Source organism: Neoarius graeffei, chromosome 19 (assembly GCF_027579695.1).
Source record: "Neoarius graeffei isolate fNeoGra1 chromosome 19, fNeoGra1.pri, whole genome shotgun sequence".
Lineage (NCBI taxonomy): Eukaryota > Metazoa > Chordata > Actinopteri > Siluriformes > Ariidae > Neoarius > Neoarius graeffei.
In genome coordinates, this window is record NC_083587.1 from 20,200,809 (window position 1) to 20,217,257 (window position 16,449).

The 16,449-nt window shown below is 41.2% G+C and overlaps 1 protein-coding gene across 4 annotated transcripts in view; it reads right to left on the bottom strand.

Annotated features, from left to right (window-relative positions):
• The window catches only part of pan3 (poly(A) specific ribonuclease subunit PAN3), a 61,697-nt gene that overhangs the window by 12,516 nt on the left and 32,732 nt on the right, over positions 1-16,449 (bottom strand). The window lies entirely within an intron of this gene.

Genomic DNA, 16,449 nt, shown 5'->3' on the forward strand with positions numbered 1-16,449 from the left:
ACTCAACTGAAGTTTACAGCTGTACATAATTGAGTTGTTTGGCCACAATGACCAGATGGTAAAGAGGAACAGTGTACCACCTAACTTGAGCATGGTGGTGGTAGCATTATGCTCTAGGGCCATTTTGCTGCTCGTAAAACTGGTGCATTGTATAAAAAGGGATGGAATAAATGAACTTTAGAATTCTTCAGCATAACCTCAAACCATCAGAAACTTGGACATAATTGGGTGTTCCAACAGGACAATAAGCCCAAACACACATCAGAGCTGGCTGTGGAGGATAAAGCAAATAACATTACACTTAACCCTCTGGGGTCAAGAGCTTTGCCAGCGAAGCTTGGCAGGTTTAGAATGAGTAGGTCATGTATTTACATCAATATCTTTGCAAGGTTTTATCATACAAGCATGATAAACATTAACAGAAACTTTATACTTTATGTGCCCACTGCCAAATAATTTTATTATTTAAATTTGATGAAAAAAAAAAAAAAAACTTGTCACATTACTCAGTCACACTTGAATTGGCACGCGGAGTGCACACTCCGCATTCATAAAAGACTATTCACATAGTAACGGCATGATAATCACTTTCACCCTTCCGAGTGGTTTCTCTTTCGCAGTGGGAATGCCCACCACAAACAGGATAAAATCTGTCAGCCACAGTTTAGGCTACTTGTTTGGAGGTAAAACTTGTTGCGAGATGAAACGGTGATGTTATGCTCAGGAGGTGCTTTGGATGATTCAGGACAGTGATTCAATTTAATCTTGAGAACTGTAACAACAATGATGAGCAAGGCCTTTTTTAGTTCGACTCGATCCAGCCGAAGAGTAACTCAAGTAAGTGTAAATATTTCTTCCATTTCTTATGAGCATATTGGTTGCGATGTGTGCGGTGTAATGCATACACAGGAAAAAAGAAAAAAGTGACTGGAAAAAAATGCTCAAAGTATTTTACTCAAAAATAGTTAATTTTGCTCCATTTTGAGTTTAGAGAATAAAATTGAGTTGGAGTAAAATTAGAGTAATTGTGTAACCAAGGGTTGGTTGTGGCTCTGAACTGAGTAAAATAGGACAAGAGTTCATTTCAAGACACATTGATGAGAGTCAAATACCACCACAAAGAGTAAAATATGAACACTGAACTGAGGAGAACTGACTCTGGAAAAACTATTAAAAGAGCAACTTTTAATCTTTTTAGAGAGGGACCAACTTATCTGGCATAGAGTAAAATTTTCAATTTGAGTAAATTTTACTCTGCCAAGTTTTCCTGTGTAATCTTTGCATGCTTCTTAAGGAAACAAAATGTGCACCAGCACTTGTTTGCTCCCTTTTCTTCTTTGTCTTTCTGTCACTCTAATGATTTTGACATGCTCTGATGTCAATTTCAACGAATATAAGCAGTATTTTTCAGTCATATGACTTTGTCTTCAGCACAAGTTCAATTACAATATCATGATTGTACTTTAAAAAAAAAAAAATTAATTAGGAGGCGTCGTGGCTCGGGTGGATGGGGCGCCGTGCCATGGATCCGGGGACCCGGGTTCGGTTCCGGCCCGAGGTCATTTCCCGATCCCTCCCCGTCTCTCTCTCCCGCTCGTTTCCTGTCTCTACACTGTCCTATCCAATAATAAAGGTGAAAAAAGCCCCCCCCCAAAAAAAAAAAAAAAAAAACACACAGCAAATGTCGTAAAAAGCAGTTTTAGAACCGTATTGGAATGTGTGTGTGTGGGAACAAATAAACAACAAACAAACAAAAACCCTTACCCATGGTGACAAACCATTTAGATCACTTGACCTGATGGGATTAAGAGATGGCAGCAGGAGGGGTTTTCACTCTTCTCATTGAATGGAGGGTTTTTTTTTTGTTTGTTTGTTTTTTTAAACCCTTCTCATTGAATACCCCTCCCACTGCAAACCCTTTATCACAAAACAATAGGACATACATTTTTTTTGATGGCCAGTTAATTGTCCAAATCAGTGGAGCAGATTTAAGTTTTTGTGTTCGATACGTTCCTAAGGCCAAGTTTACATTAGACCGTATCTGTCTTGTTTTCTTCGCGGATGCACTGTCCGTTTACATTAAAACGCCTGGAAACGCCGGGAAACGGGAATCCGCCAGGGTCCACGTATTCAATCTAGATCGTGCCTGGTCTGGTGCTGTGTAAACATTGAGAATACGCAGATACGCTGTGCTGAGCTCTAGCTGGCGTCGTCACTGGACAACGTCACTGTGACATCCACCTTCCTGATTCGCTGGCGTTGGTCATGTGATGCGACTGCTGAAAAACGGCGCGGACTTCCGCCTTGTATCACCTTTCATTAAAGAGTATAAAAGTATGAAAATACTGCAAATACTGATGCAAATACTGCCCACTGTGTAGTTATGATTGTCTTTAGGCTTGCCATCCTTCCACTTGCAAGTGGTAAGTGATATGCGCTGGGATCTCACACACAGCGGCTCAGTCCCGAATCACTGCTTGTGCGCTTCACTCGTGCGCTCTGTGAGCTGCGCAGGGCCGGAGTGCGCACCCTCCAGAGGGCACTCGCTGTTCAGGGCGGAGTGATTTGGAGCGCAGGATGCCTGCGGAGCCGAGCGTATCCGTGTATTGGTGTTGCTGTGTGCACGCGAATCATGTATTGGTGTTGCTGTGTGCACACTAATCGTTTTAAAAACGTTAATCTGATGATCCGCTGATACGGTCTAATGTAAACCCCACCTAAGACTGAATAGAATCACCTCAAGTGACCAAAGCGGTTCGTCACAATGGGTAAGGTCATGTTTTTACACACATTCCAAACACAGTTCTAAAACTGCTTTTTAAAACATCTTCATTTATGTTTTTTTTTAAGTACAATCATAACATACATACTACATAGATATTATTGCAACTGAACTTGTGCTGAATATAAGTCATATAACTTCGAAAATACTGCTTAGATTTGTTGAAAGTGACAACCAAAATCAGAGCATAACAAAATCATTAACGTGCCAGAAAATACCCTCAGACCCCAGAGGGTTAAAATAAGTCCTGACCTCAACTCCACAGAAAATGTGGACTGTGCTTAAAACATCATGCCCGTGCCAGAAAACACAAAATTTAACTGAACTCCCCCAAATAGGTCAAGAAGAGTGGACAAATATCCAACCAGAATTCTGGCAGAAGCTTGAGGGCTACCGAAAGCATCTGGTGAAGGTCAAACTTGTTCAGGGACATTTAACCAAATATTAGGTGCGCTGTATGTATAAATTGTGACCATGTTGATTATAGAAAACCCCAAATAAAAGAAAACCCATTTTTAAAATACAGTTATGAAGACATATATGATATAAACTAATGATTCATGTGAATAATTGAAAATAAGGAGCTCACACGATGATCTCCATCTTCGAAAGTCAGTTTCTATGCAGAATGGATTATTTCATGGATGCCACCATTGAAAATATTTTAACCAATCAGAAAAATCCCCCCGATCATTTCCGGCAGTGCTCTGACATCGTTTGGAGTAAGACTTGAAGCTGCCCCGGCACAAGTAGTGCTGCCGTGACGGCCTCATTCTGCAGACTGTAACCTTGCTAGACAACCTACAAACAGATCTGCATACAATCTGACTTAACTAAATCTGTCAAAGAGGCAAGTGCGGGAGTTTTTACACATTCCTGGCAGCATAAGCACTCGTTAGCACACTTGGCACGCTCTCGACTCATTCATGAAAAAAACTTTAAGACTAGCCTACCGTAATTACTGTGGTAGACAGTCCAACCCCCCCGGCAACGCAGAAAGAGGGTAAACAAACTATACAGGATTCATGTGAACATTACCTGAGGATGCAACAATGGCAGAAGTGAAAAAAAAAAAAAAAAAACTAGCCTGCGTCAATTCCCAAAGTACGAAAAGGTAAGAAGGTAATGGATAAATGCCATTTGCCGCACAGGGACAGACCTCTCATGGGCTGACTGGAATGATCCTTCAAGTGCAAAAACAGCACATTCGCAGCTCATGTGCTCGGGACATTTTGAAGAAAATTGTTTCACTCAAACAACTCGGATGCACCGGCATTAGGAATACTGTACAAGCCAGTGCTGAATTCAGATGTGGTTCCCACAATCTTCGGCCAAAAAGCAGACAAGACAAGACAACACAATCTGTCTGCAAAAGAGAAGTTCAAAGGGTAAGAAAAGCACTTTTTATGCCTTCCCTAACTTTTTATTAAGCATGATTGGTATTTTGAGTTCCTTTGAGCATAAACGTAATAATTGCTGATGCAGCTAAGCAGTTTGGTGTTTGTTGGGTGTCTTGCTTTGATGTAGTGTTGTCAAAAAAGCCTCAGTAATGACTAACTAAAACAACTCTATAAATATTGATCACCTGTGTGTAACCAATTGACATGGTAACGCTCATCATGATAATCATTAGTCATGTCACTGTCCGAAATACTCGAGGAAATCAGTGAAGAAAACGTTACTGGCGCTGTGGTCCATTTTGTGGAATATGGCCGTGTATTGTACGCGACATCATACTTTATGGAAACCATTCGGAGATATTTTAGATACACAGGAATTTGTGGAATAGCCGACCTCAATCACTGCAGTCTAGTCAAACACGTGAGCATTTTAAGGAACCGGTGAAACAGTTTTTAATAGAGTAAATTCCAAACCCAGTTTTATGACATGTATAAAACTAATTTTTGGTGCCATTTCTATAAATCTACAGTAGCTGTACTCTGATAATTACAGTTAGCATATTTTTTTATGACTTTTTCCATCATTGTTTATACAATTGTCAATTTATTATTGTCACTTATATTTTATTGTAGGGCGGCACGGTGGTGTAGTGGTTAGCGCTATCGTCTCACAGCAAGAAGGTCCAGGTTCGAGCCCCGTGGCCGGCGAGGGCCTTTCTGTGTGGAGTTTGCATGTTCTGTCCGTGTGGGTTTCCTCCGGGTGCTCCGGTTTCCCCCACAGTCCAAAGACATGCAGGTTAGGTTAACTGGTGACTCTAAATTGAGCGTAGGTGTGAATGTGAGTGTGAATGGTTGTCTGTGTCTATGTGTCAGCCCTGTGATGATCTGGCGACTTGTCCAGGGTGTACCCCGCCTTTCGCCCGTAGTCAGCTGGGATAGGCTCCAGCTTGCCTGCGACCCTGTAGAACAGGATAAAGCGGCTAGAGATAACGAGAGGAGATGAGATGAGATATTTTATTGTTTCCTGCAGTCATCAAGAGGACCACATTGGAAATAAGTGTATTTTATACTTTATCCTCCCCAGGGCTATTTATAGTGTATCTTTTACATGTATGAATTTTACCAAATAAATCCATACCATACCAGCAGCTCGGGTGTTTCTGGAAATATTTCCACCTTTTTCCGTACAAGTGCATCCTGCTGTAATGTTCACATGAATCCTGTATAGTAAAGCAGTGTTCGTTTACCCTCTTTCTGCATTGCTGCAGGGGTTGGACTGTACCACGTTAATTACGGTAGGCTAGCCTGGGGACATCTTGAAGTTTTTCATGAATGAGTCGAGAGCATGCTAACGAGTAGTATAACGCATACACTACCGTTCAAAAGTTTGGGGTCACCCAGACAATTTTGTGTTTTCCATGAAAAGTCACTTTTATTTACCACCATAAGTTGTAAAATGAACAGAAAATATAGTCAAGACATTTTTCTGGCCATTTTGAGCATTTAAATCGACCCCACAAACTCAATCTGCTCAAAGGAAGGTCAGTTTTATAGCTTCTCTAAAGAGCTCAACTGTTTTCAGCTGTGCTAACATGATTGTACAAGGGTTTTCTAATCATCCATTAGCCTTCTGAGGCAATGAGCAAACACATTGTACCATTAGAACACTGGAGTGAGAGTTGCTGGAAATGGGCCTCTATACACCTATGGAGATATTGCACCAAAAACCAGACATTTGCAGCTGGAATAGTCATTTACCACATTAGCAATGTATAGAGTGCATTTCTGATTAGTTTAAAGCGATCCTCATTGAAAAGAACAGTGCTTTTCTTTCAAAAATAAAATTTCAAAGTGACCCCAAACTTTTGAACGGTAGTGTAGTTTCAGCCTCTCTTTCATTTTACAGATAAGTGTGTGTTCAGGTTTGTCTATAAGTCAGGGCTGCAGCTCATTAATACACTATTTCAGCTGTATAGACATTGTCACCTTATGCAATGTCATGTTTTTTTTTTTCGCTTTGCCCCTTCAGTACTGAAGTATACACTCAGCCTTGTGCCCAAATTACGTCACGCATCACACTTCCAACAGGCAACATGGCAGCCTACTGGTGGCATTAGAGTAGTGATACAAAACGTGCATAACTTTCTCATAAATGGTCAAACATGCCTGAAACTTTTCTTACAGGCTCTCAATATTACAAGCTACCAACCTATGCATGTATTTACTTTACATTTTCTATTCCTTTAAAACTTATGAGGGGCATCCCAGAAGTTTTGAGAATTTTATGAGGGAGGCAGTTATTGTCCTAGATTATTGTAAGTTTAGTATATCACTACTATACATCTAATAAGCTGACATGTCAACTTTTCTTATTCCAGGTTGAAGGATATGGCTGTAACAGCACTTTGAACACACTAAATACTGCTCGTCACAGCTAACTAGTTTGCAGAATGCACTCGGGACGTGAAGACAATTTGGAAGCTCACTATGCAATAAAGTTGTGTGTTAAACTGGGCAAAAACGCTACAGAATCCTATGAAATGCTCCAGACTGCTTATGGATTAACTTGCATAGGCCGAGCATCTGTTTTTCACTGGCACAAGAGGTGCAAGGATGGCAGAGAGGAGTGGGAGAGAGAAGGACGTCAGAATGCCAGAGTTGGTTGAGAAAATTCTCAATTTTCTGGATGAGGACAGCCGTGTGTCTATAGAGACAATAACAGGGTTCCTACACATTTTCAAATTTAAAATTCCAGACTTTTTCCATACTCAAATTCTCAGGTTTGGAGACTTCAGCGAACAAACAACTACTCATATATTTAAAAGAATTACTTGAAAATCAAACAGGTACTCATATTATGACATACCACCAAAATGCATACCATATTTAGCTTGGCCTAAAATTTGTATCAGTGCCCTGTTTTTGTCATAAATATATATACACACACACATTACACAAAATACAGGATGCCACTCTGACGCACACGTATCTGATGCACACTTCAAGACATTAAAGGAATACGCCACCCCCAGGTGAAATTAAGTCAGTCTCTGCAGTCCCTAGAGTTGGATGAGTGAGCCAAAGCGTTTTGTAGCCGACCCAGCCATTGTCCTGATCTGGAAACGTCCCGGTTAGCTTTAGTTTAGCGTAGTCGCTGTAATCCGGCGTGTCCAGATAGCATTGTCGTTGCAAAAGTGAATCAAATAACTCACGATTTTTTATAATTATTTCTCATGACCTGTACATTCACATCGAGTACACATATCAATGCAAATTAACACGAAGGGATTTACTAGACCAGTTTATATCTGGAACTATTTTCGGCCACAGCACAGGCAAAGCACCGCTGCAGGCGCAAAGACACCACGCAGCACCACAACTTCCGTCAATACACCAGTGTTACCAGGGAAACCAGGGTTTTCAGGCGCTGCGCGGTGTCTTTGCGCCTGCAGCGGTGCTTTGCCTGTGCTGTGGCCGAAAATAGTTCCAGATATAAATTGGTCTAGTAAATCCCTTCGTGTTAATTTGCACTGATATGTTTACTCGATGTGAATGTACAGGTCATGAGAAATAATTATAAAAAATCGTGAGTTATGAGATTCACTTTTGCAACGACAATGCTATCTGGACACGCCGGATTACAGCGACTACGCTAAACTAAAGCTAACCGGGACGTTTCCAGATCAGGACAATGGCTGGGTCGGCTACAAAACGCTTTGGCTCACTCATCCAACTCTAGGGACTGCAGGGACTGACTCAATTTCACCTGGGGGTGGCGCATTCCTTTAAAACACAGTTGTGTGAAGATGTCAAGCACATACAGGATGTCCCGGAAAAAAATGTATACACACTTTTAATCACTGTAAAAGTACTGCATGTGTTTATTAAAAGCCATGTAATTTTCAAAGAGTAATAGAATTTACAGACATTTTATTATTTAGTCACCGCCTGTTCTCAAACTGACATCCATTCTGGTCCAGTCACTGCTGACCAGGGCTTTGAACCAGTTCAAGGAACGAAAACGAAAACTGGGAACTTTTTCTATTTCACATGGAACAGAAACGAAACCAGAAACTTTATTATTTTTTATGTTCCAGAACAGAAACGCTTATTAAAAATAAATGGTAACCGGTTAATACCGTTTTTTATTTCGTTCCTCAAAGTTTCCGTAGCCTACAAATAAAGTCATTCTTCTCCTGCGCAAGTTTCTATGACCCGCTGGGGTTCACTTCCTGTGTGACGTTCGCTGACTGAATGGAGAGAGCGGGAGGGTGGACTACTATCACGTCTCCACATCTTAAATAAGAGGTAAATATTGCAGTCTATCGTTATTCAAAAACGTCAATTTCAAACACGATATCAATACATTTGTCCACGTTAATGAGAGGCTCGCGAACATTAAATGACGTTAACCTCTGTTAGCCTATCAATGCATAGGGCCTGACTAGTTTTTGGTAACACACTAAACGAATTCTCTTTCATTTTTGGCACTTTTTCTGTTTGTGTAGATGGGAAGACATACTGAGAATCCAAATCGCCAACATTTGAAATAATTGTTTTGAATTATTTCTTGTCTTATTTAATGAAGGTTGTAATAGAATTAGCCTACAGTTGGCTTAAGCCGGATGAGACAGAGACATAATTTTATAGCCAGTTGTTAAACAGCTGACAGGGAACGTAATTAACCGTTCTGGGAACGAAATTTTTTTGTTCTAACCGGTTCGGGAACGTCTGTTTAATGGTGGAACCCAAAACCGGAAACGTTAAAATTCCGTTTCTGATCGGAACGAACCAATAGGAAAAAAATTCTGGTTCAAAGCCCTGCTGCTGATAATGCAAATCACATTCAGTTCTCTTGGTATTTTTGGACATTCACTTTCAGTGACTGTTGCAGGTCTCATAGCGTAGACTATAAACATCAGTTAGAGGCAGTGATAAAACAAAGTGATGTCTGTAAATTCTATTACACCTTGAAAATGAAATGAATTTTAATAAACACCTACTTCACAATGATTCAAAGTGTGTGTGTATACATTTTTTCGGGACACCCTGTATGTTGTGCACACAGACGTTTATTGAAGCTTCTAATTTGAAAACAGTCATTATGGCATTTTTTGTATTTACTATTGTGTTTTATGAAAGCCCTGTGTTAGTTCCACTGTAGATCACATTTTGTCCACATACCAAGAGATGGCAGACGTGGCCACCCTAACCAGTATGTAATGGCTGCAGTGCCCTTGAGCAAGGCATTTAACCCCACATTGCTCCAGGTTGTAACCATATTGTACCCTGTAATAACTAAGTGGCTTTGGATAAAAACGACAACTAAATGTAATTATAATAATAATAATAATAATAATGTAATAATAATAATAATAATAATAATAATAATAATGTAATAACAGCATTGTTCAGTTTATATGCATGTTTGCGTACACAGCCTTCATATTTTTGTTGGCAGTTTTTTTTGTCTTGGGTCGCTTGTTTTCAGGGTCCATGTGCCTTATTTTTCTAGCAAATTCTGGCAACACTGCCAAATACGCCATCAGCATTTTTACACTGACTGGAGCTATGATGTGTGTTCACGCATGTTCAAGAGGCGTTTTGTAGCAGGGTTTTTTCCTGCGTCTTGTCCAAAGTCTTGCAAGAAGCAAGCAGATTCAGGGGGTGTGGCGGAGCGCATGCCAGTACAACAGAACACCCGTTTCCCTCCCTCCGCATTTCAACACATTTCTTTGGCAAAATTCAACTGAATGTCGGAATGTTGAGCTTCATTTTACTATGTAGCGGCAAAGGTCTGGAAACACAAATATTTCTCCATACCCTAATTTCCATTTTCCATACTTTTCCAGACCTGGAAAATACTAAAATCAAATTCCATACTTTTCCATACTGCGTAGGAACCCTGCAATAAGTATACAGTTTGGAGTTGGTGTGGCAACTGTACACAATTATTCATGAAGATCTGAACATGCACAAAATTTGTGCAAAGTTTGTTCCCAGGGTGCTCAGTGACGAACAGAAGGAAAGATGTGTTGGTGACAGCAGGGAGACGGTTGAGCTCATTACCTCCAATCCATGAGTACTTGAGTCTCTGGTGACCTGTGACGAAAGCTGAATCTACTGTTATGATCCAGAGACCAAGAGACAGAGTGCCTAATGAAAGCATCCTGGCTCCCCCAGACCCAAGAAGACCAGGCAGAGCAAGCAGTGTTGCCAGATACTGCTGATGTTTTCCAGCCCAAAATACGTTAAAAACCCGCCAAAATGCACTTAAAAGCACCCAATCTGGCAACATTGACAGCAAGTCCACCGGAAAGCTCACAATGATCCCCTTTTTCAACAGCAAGGGCATCATTGACATCCACTAGGTTCCCTCTGGCCAAAAAGAGAGTAGTACTATGTGGAGGTTGTCACAAAAGGCCAGAGCTCTTCCAATCAGGTCGGTGGCACCTGCACCAGACAATGCACCAGTCCACAATTCCATCCTGGTACCCAACTACTTAACAGAGATGGGCATCAAAACTGTCCCTCACCCTTCCTACAGTCCAGACCTTGCTCCTGGTGACTTTTGGTTGTTCCCCAAGCTGAAGGAGAACCTTGGGGCAGTTGAAAAAGTCTCAAAACTTCTAGAATTATTTTTATTTATTTACCTTTATTTAACCAGGAATAATCCCATTGAGATTCAGAATCTCTTTTGCAAGGGGATCCTGGCCAAGAGAGCAGCACAGTAGGTCCGCATGAAGTACACAATAAAAAAATAAACTTAAAACAAATTGGCAAAATCACATCATTAATCTTAATTTCCCTGAGGGAACCCGCCCAAAGAGATCAATAAAAGGTTTATCTAATCTAAAATTTATCTAATTACATTATAATCACCAGCTGCGTTCAGTAAGAGGACATGTGCATTCAGTAGTCAAACAGTCCTTGATCCTAGCTTTAAAATCTTCCATACTTGGGAGGTAATCCAATTTAAGATGACTCTGTAATTTATACCAGGACGAGGGTGCGAATGCTTTAAAGGCACTTTCACCAAAGACAGTCTGCGTACGAGGAATGGCGTACATTATCAATCTATCGAGCCGGAGACTACAGCTTTTGGTGGTGACTAAGAGTCAAAAGAGAACATAAACAAGGAGGCAAGTCACACAGGATGGCCATATAAAGAAAACTGTACCAGTGTTCCCATCTACGATTGTGCAGAGAAGGCCAACCAACACTCTCATATAGGCTGCAGTGATGAGTACGAAAACCCGAATCCGCTACAAACTTAATGCTGCGTGATAGGGGAGAGTGGGGAGGAGTGAGCCATGGGGAGAAGTGAACCACTTAAAATTTTTCTAAATTTAGCCAGGGTTTATCCCAGTTAACTTGTCATATGAAGTCACCAGGGAATTCCCCTGACTTCAACCCACAGTGGATGGAAGCCTGGCACCCTGCTCACAATAGGAGAACAAAAGTCTAAAATTCAAGGTAGTAAGTAAATATTTCACTTAACATGTTTTTTCATCCTATTGTCTAATAAACCAAGATAACAATCACATTGTTGTTGTTGTTTATTAGGCATGTACTATGGTATTGCGTGATGACATAACCTGGGCCACATCCTTCCGTTCAAATGTAGGTCGACATCAGAAGCAATGGCGGGTCGTTTTGGGAGGAGTGAGCCACACAGTGCATGGGAGGAGTGAGCCTAGGCTCACTCCTCCCTTCAGTGGCCCACTCCTCCCTTAACTAATCTTGTGTCATGGTGATACATTACCATACTAATACTTTTACATGTAATTAAGGTATGGGGCTATAATCCACAGATTACCAATAATCCTACCAACCAGTCGTTGGCATCAAATGTACTTTAGACCAGTTCATGTTTGATGTGGTCTTTTAACATGTTCATTTTTGTATGCTGGGATGGCATACGAGGTACCTATTGAGGTATTTCACTCACGTGACCAAGTCATGTGATGCTGCCATTTTGGACGGCACGGCTCGAATCAGTTTGAATGCGAGGAAGGCGACAAACGAAAAACATAAAAGAAAAAGGAGCGAAATGCAGAAAACACCTTCACTATCCAGCGACGTAGGGCATTTACAGGGCGAGCAGAAGGAGAGGTATTTGCAAAAATTGAGGTTAGCAGGCTTAGAGAACGATGTTTACCTGCTTTCACCAGGATTGTTCACTGACAGCTAAGATTTGTTCACATTTTCATTTACTTTCGGTCCTCAGGATAAACAAAATGTTATTAAATGTCATTGAAATAACTTCTTAGTCTGTTGAGACATGGCCCGTTATAAGTTTTTCCTTTACTGTATTTACTAGTTTACTGAGCGCGCTCCGGGGCTGGCTGGCCGGCTAGCGCGCGCTCCGGGGCTGGCTGGCCGGCTAGCGCGCGCTCCGGGGCTGGCTGGCCGGCTAGCGCGCGCTCCGGGGCTGGCTGGCCGGCTAGCGCGCGCTCCGGGGCTGGCTGGCCGGCTAGCGCGCGCTCCGGGGCTGGCTGGCCGGCTAGCGCGCGCTCCGGGGCTGGCTGGCCGGCTAGCGCGCGCTCCGGGGCTGGCTGGCCGGCTAGCGCGCGCTCCGGGGCTGGCTGGCCGGCTAGCGCGCGCTCCGGGGCTGGCTGGCCGGCTAGCGCGCGCTCCGGGGCTGGCTGGCCGGCTAGCGCGCGCTCCGGGGCTGGCTGGCCGGCTAGCGCGCGCTCCGGGGCTGGCTGGCCGGCTAGCGCGCGCTCCGGGGCTGGCTGGCCGGCTAGCGCGCGCTCCGGGGCTGGCTGGCTCAGTAAACTAGCAAATCCAGTAAAGGAAAAACTTGAGACTGAAAGGTTTTAACAGTCATCCAAATGACTGAACGTAAATATTGCTACAGTAACATACTAGCTACTGTTGTTGACATTAGCTAGCTTGCCGTCCAAAATGGTGGACACCGGGGCGTCACGTGACCCTGTGACGTCAGGTGAAATACCTCAATACTTCTGTTGTAGGCTTTAAGAAGCCTTGAGTTCCAATTTCAGGTTAGTTGGTTATTTGGCTAAGCGTGCCCATTACTAGTATCTCATTTCAGATTATTTTGGTGTTTTGGCTAAAGACAGGCCTCAGGTTTAATTATGTTTTATAGACTGTAATGCTGCTGTGCAAACACGTGTTCCTACAAAAAAAATAAAAATAAAAATAAAAACTTATAATAGCTGGACTTTTTTTGTAAAGATTTTAGATTTTTTTGATATCTTTACTGTTGTACAAGTTTTACAGTCTGATTTGTTTTTTTTTTAAATACGTTTCATTTGTTACAGTTCAAATAAAAGTTTGTATTTCATGACAAATGTCATTTGTTCATGATTTCAAGCCAGTGGTCCAGTCCTCCCCATGGGGTGGTTCACACCTCCCTTAGATCGGGAGGAGTGAGCCATAAAATTAACAGGCTTTTTCTCCCATCTGTAGAACTGATGGTTGCACGATTAGTTGTACAACTTGGTTCGTGTTGCAACTACTCTGAATACCTTTCATTTGCATAGGATCATTTTAACTTCAGCCCTTTTATTTTGGCTAGGGGTCCAAAAATAAAAAAAGCGGCTCACTCCTCCCCACTCTCCCCTACACTGAATCCAGCATTTTCAGAGAGGAGAGATTTGCATGCATGTATGTCATTGTAGTTAAGTATCGATAAAAAAAAAAGTTGCCTGTATCAGTCTTTTTCTCGCACTAAAGGAGAAACAACTTGTTTCTATAGTAGAAACCCAGTTTAACCCTGAGTTTCTTTGTAAGACTCAATATGGCATTTAAAAGACAGATTTTCATCCAAGTAAAATCCCAAGTATTTGTAGACTGAGACTCGTTCAATCACTTTCATTTTTTGTAACAATCGGACAAACATCTGTGTTCCCTGATTTTGAAAAGCACATCATTTTAGTTTTGTCAGAATTGAGCACAAGTCTTAATTGAGTAAGATTTTTCTGAATAATATTAAAAGCAGATTGCAGCTTTTCTGTGGCACTTGCTAACGATGAAGCAGAACAATACAAAAAACGGTGTCATCTGCATAAAAAGTGAAATTTGGCATCAGTCACGTTTTGACACAAGACATTTATATAAATAGTAAATAAAATAGGACCCAGTATGGACCCCTGGGGGACACCATTTTGAGTCAACAAAGGATGGGAGGACACACCATCAACCTGAACACTTTGTGTTCTGCCACTCAAATAGTTGCCAAACCATTTGACAACTTTTGAAGACATTCCAATATCCCACAATCACTGGCACAAGACCAAGTGGTCAACTGTGTAAAAAGCCTTTGACAGATCTAAAAACAATGCAGCACAGTATTCTTTAGAATCAATAGCACTTATGAGATCATTTAAGACTTTCATAGCGGCAGTGACAGTACTGGGTTTTTTTTTTCCGGAAACCAGACTGCAATTCATTTAAAATGCTATTTCTTGCTAAAAAAAGAAAAATCTTTCAACTGGTCACTTAGAAGCCCTTCTAAAACTTTGGCTAAAGCAGATCATTTGGATATCGGCCTATAACGAGGAATGCACCTCGTAATTCATGTTTATTGTACAATCATTCTACTACAGAAAAAGAACAGTTCAAAGAAAAAAAAAAAAATCACTGAAGCTCATGACGTTTATGTCCATGAGGAGTATATGTAAACTTCTGACTGCAACTGTACACATCTCTTACAGTGTGCGCGCGCGTGCACCCAAGTGCACATAACTGTATTTACACCTGAACTACATAAATGCATTAATCATCTCCAGCATGGTATTTCAGGAACAGAAAACTAAACCGAAATAACTTCTGCATTTCACCCGATAACCAAACTAAAAAAAAAAAAAAGTCTTAAAGTGGCTTCTTCCACTATGTGCATGTGTATGACCTGTGGCAAATGTGTGATTGCGTGTGTCCCCAGCTGACCATAAACTAGGACCAGGAGAAAACATCTGAGCATCAAAGTCACACTACAACTGAGCAGTTATTTATATATTAAAAAATAAAAAAAAAACACCCCGTTCCAGTGAAGCCTCCAACACAACGCTGGAAACATCTGGAGTTCTAGAAGATTTCAAGTGCAGCATTGTGTTTAAGATGTAATCTGATCACTACATTTAAAGTTGCCTGAAAGTATTAAATATCTTATCAAATATCACCTAAAATATGTGAATTTCATATTTAAGAATAAAACCACCCCTGTATCATGTAACCAAGATAAGGTTTTGTTTAAGTCGCTCTAAAACAGCTTTACTGGCGCACTGTAAAAAAAAAAAAAAAAAACAGAAGTACAGAAGCGTGCTGTGGCTTGCTTTGTTCGTTTTTGAAAATTGCTAGATCACAAAGTGCTTGGTGACAGGAGTGTGAAAAAGTATTTCTACACAGCTTTTATAACGACATTTTAGCTGATGGTTATAGACTTCCTTAATTTGGCTACATTTCGGCCACAAAAGCAGCATAAAACTAAAGCAGCAAATACCAAACTATTTAGAAGATATAGCTGGAAGCTGTGATGACCAGGCCAAGTACACAAGCAGGGAATAGGTTCCATAGAAAATTCATGCCATTCTGTCAAGGACATAGCTGCATGCACTCTCAGCAAGTTTCACATCAAGTGACCAAAGATATGAGCAGAGATATTAGCTCACTTCCTGTATGGTGGCTTTGGTGCTGAATTAATTTGGTTGTAAGAGACCAATGGTTTTGGAAACAAATCTGTCCTAATTTGTGGGGCTTTGTCTGAAGATAATCTGTGCGAAATTTGGTGAATATTGGACAAAATTTCTGGCCTATGAAAAGTTTAACCATTTGATAAAATCCAGTATGGTGGCTGACTCAATTACAGCAACTTGACAAGTTGTCATGTTTCAGCCATAGATCAATATTTTAAAGGCAAATATATTAACCAAAACACATTTTTGCTTATTGCAGCACCCCTTAGTGGTCAAATGAAGCAAATTCTTTAGGGTTTGGTCAAAATGAGACCAACTACCAAGTTTGGTATCGATAGACCTGCTGACGTTGCTGAGATATGACATCACTTCCTGTTTGGCGGCTTCGCTGCCGATATAGATTGGCTGTGATGGACAAACTCTGAAGAATTTCATGTTTTAAGGCAAACATGGAGATAGTTACAAGCCAAAATGTAGTTTTGCTTATTGCAACACTCCTTAGTGGTCAAATGACCATTTTTGAGCTTCCTGAAAACAGTCCTTGTACCATATCTGGTTTTAATAAAATCAAAGCACTGCTGCGATATGACCTCATTTCCTGTTTGGG